The 3,006-nt window shown below is 52.8% G+C and overlaps 1 non-coding gene across 1 annotated transcript; it reads right to left on the reverse strand.

Annotated features, from left to right (window-relative positions):
* Positions 1 to 2,364: 2,364 nt before the first annotated feature.
* On the reverse strand, positions 2,365 to 2,440 carry Trnaa-cgc (transfer RNA alanine (anticodon CGC)). Its single transcript has one exon. It is a non-coding gene; the product is annotated as a tRNA-Ala (tRNA).
* Between the last annotated feature and the right edge of the window lie 566 nt (positions 2,441 to 3,006).

A 3,006-nucleotide genomic window follows, 5' to 3' on the forward strand; every position in this document is an offset into this window, starting at 1 on the left:
GGTGGCGGCTGTCAGGGGCGGCGGGTGGCCCACCGTGGCGCCGGACATCGCCGGGAGGAACTCTGCGGCCGGCAGCTGTCGCGGCTACGCACACGCGGCACGCACAACGCGGCGGGTGTTGCCCCAGTCCCGGTCACACTACGTGCTCATCCGTCGCCCCGTTCCCAGAAATACTCCGCGGCAACTTCCTGCAAACTGCATACCAGGCTGACGCACGTCCGATACAACTTTGAGCAATATCTGTGTCCGTCTCCCCGCAGAGCAATAATAGCGGAAACGGTGAACCTGCGCAGAAAGCTGAGTTCTTTAAGGAGCACTAAAAATATTAGTTAGAGAGTACAAAAGGAAGGAGAGGAAGCGGTAGTGCCTCTTTGTTTACAGTAGCGTCGCAGTGGCGGAGGACAGAATCACACGCACGAAGGCTTCCCGACGTTGCGAAAAATTCACACGCGGTGTCCGGTACGCTTCTAAGGGTATCACCTACTCGGTACTGGCAGTGTTTAGCGTGGAAACACATAGAGACGCCCCCTAGTGAGGAAGCTGGATGACGCGTATTTCAGCTAACACGCGAGACCCACTTAAGAACCGACTGCACACAGTGGGAGAGCCCGGCGTAAACAGCCACATCGCGCCGCGGACTGTCGACGTGTCTTCGCCGCTACGCCGACGCCTCGTCGTCGTCGGGAAAGGACGCGCGGTTCGGCGTGACGTCACGCACAGTGGTTCGCAGCGCGCCTGGAGGCAGCCAGGGCCGTACTGGCGGCGGCGGAGGCTGCGCGCGCGTTTAACGCCGGCCCCCCACCACCGCGCGCCGCGGGCACCGCCCCCTCCGTGTCGCGCCGCGCCGCTGCTGCCGCCTGGCGGGCCGAGAGCGAAGCGCGGGCGTCGCGACGCCGGGGGACAACCGGCGACCTGTTGGGATAGCGGCGTCCACCGGCTGCCGTCTGCCGTGCGTCTGGCCGAATCCGCAGCGCATACCCAGTGTCCGAGACGCGGCGGTTACTCCGTTCGCCAGTGACGTCACGCACAGTGATTCTGAAAAAGAACCGAAGCACCACGTACAAAACAGTTTCAGACTTCTCATTACTTTACAAATGAGTTACTGTGTTAAATACCTGGTGTCAGGCGTAAGAGAAAAGTTTAGAAAAGGCTTGAAATTACCAGGGGCGTTCAGTAAGTAAGCCAACGGTCAGCTCCAGTTGAAAAAACGTGGAATTTGCTGTGGGACGCAGTCGGGATATTGATGCGCCACTACAGCCACGTGTAGGGAGATGCAAGTGCTCGAGCGATCGTGCAGCCGAGGATCGGATTCACCTTTGTTACCGATGTATTTGCAGGAACTGTCGGTGACGGACTTAGAGCTCGATACACTTTACAGGACGTGTTAACAGATTTCTACATCTACATTTATACTCCGCAAGCCACCAACGGTGTGTGGTGGAGGGCACTTTACGTGCCACTGTCATTACCTCCCTTTCCTGTTCCAGTCGCGTATGGTTCGCGGGAAGAACGACTGCCGGAAAGCCTCCGTGCGCGCTCTAATCTCTCTAATTTTATATTCGTGATCTCCTCGGGAGGTATAAGTAGGGCAAGCAATACATTCGATACCTCATCCAGGAACGCACCCTCTCGAAACCTGGCGAGCGAGCTACACCGCGATGCAGAGCGCCTCTCTTGCAGAGTCTGCCATTTGAGTTTGCTAAACATCTCGGTAACGCTATCACGGTTACCAAATAACCCTGTGACGAAACGCGCCGTTCTTCTTTCGACCTTCTCTATATCCTCTGTCAACCCGACCTGGTACGGATTCCACACTGATGATCCACCTCCTTTGTTGGTGGACTATATTTTCTAAGGACTCTCCCAATGAATCTCAACCTGGTACCCGCCTTACCAACAATTAATTTTATAAGATCATTCCACTTCAAATCGTTCCGTACGCATACTCCCAGATATTTTGCAGAAGTAACTGCTACCAGTGTTTGTTACGCTATCATATAATCATACAATAATGGATACTTCTTTCTATGTATTCGCAATACATTACATTTGTCTATGTTAAGGGTCAGTTGCCACTCCCTGCACCAAGTGCCTATCCGCTGCAGATCCTCCTGCATTTCGCCACCATTTTCTAATGCTGCAACTTCTCTGTATACTACAGCATCATCCGCGAAAAGCCGCATGGATGGTGGTGGTGGTGGTGGTTAGAGTTTAACGTCCCGTCGACAACGAGGTCATTAGAGACGGAGCGCAAGCTCGGGTTAGGGATGGATTGGGAAGGAAATCGTCCGTGCCCTTTCAAAGGAACCATCCCGGCATTTGCCTGAAACGATTTAGGGAAATCACGGAAAACCTAAATCAGGATGGCCGGAGACGGGATTGAACCGTCGTCCTCCCGAATGCGAGTCCAGTGTGCTAACCACTGCGCCACCTCGCAGCCGCATGGAACTTCCGACACTATCTACTAGGTCATTTATATATATTGTGAAAAGCATTTGTCTCATAACACTCCGCTGTGGCTGGCCAGAGGTTACTTTAACGTCTGTGGACGTCTCTCCATTCATAACAACATGCTGTGTTCTGTTTGCTAAAAACTCTTCAATCCAGCCACACAGCTGGTCTGATATTCCGTAGGCTCTTACTTTGTTTATCAGGCGACAGTGCGGAACTGTATCGAACGCCTTCCGGAAGTCAAGGAAAATAGCATCTACCTGGGAGCCTGTATCTAATATTTTCTGGGTCTCATGAACAAATAAAACGAGTTGCGTCTCACACGATCGCTGTTTCCGGAATCCATATTGATTCCTACAGAGTATATTCTAGGTTTCCAGAAATGACATGATACGCGAGCAAAAAACATGTTCTAAAATTCTACAACAGGTCTGTTTGTCACCAACGTTTGCGTGTCAAACTGCCCGCGCGCGTGAAGAAAGTGACCCCTGCAGAAAAACCGCGGATTTGATTAATGCATCACGGGGCACCGTTCAATTTTCTAAGCAGCTTACG

Source organism: Schistocerca cancellata, chromosome 10 (assembly GCF_023864275.1).
Source record: "Schistocerca cancellata isolate TAMUIC-IGC-003103 chromosome 10, iqSchCanc2.1, whole genome shotgun sequence".
Lineage (NCBI taxonomy): Eukaryota > Metazoa > Arthropoda > Insecta > Orthoptera > Acrididae > Schistocerca > Schistocerca cancellata.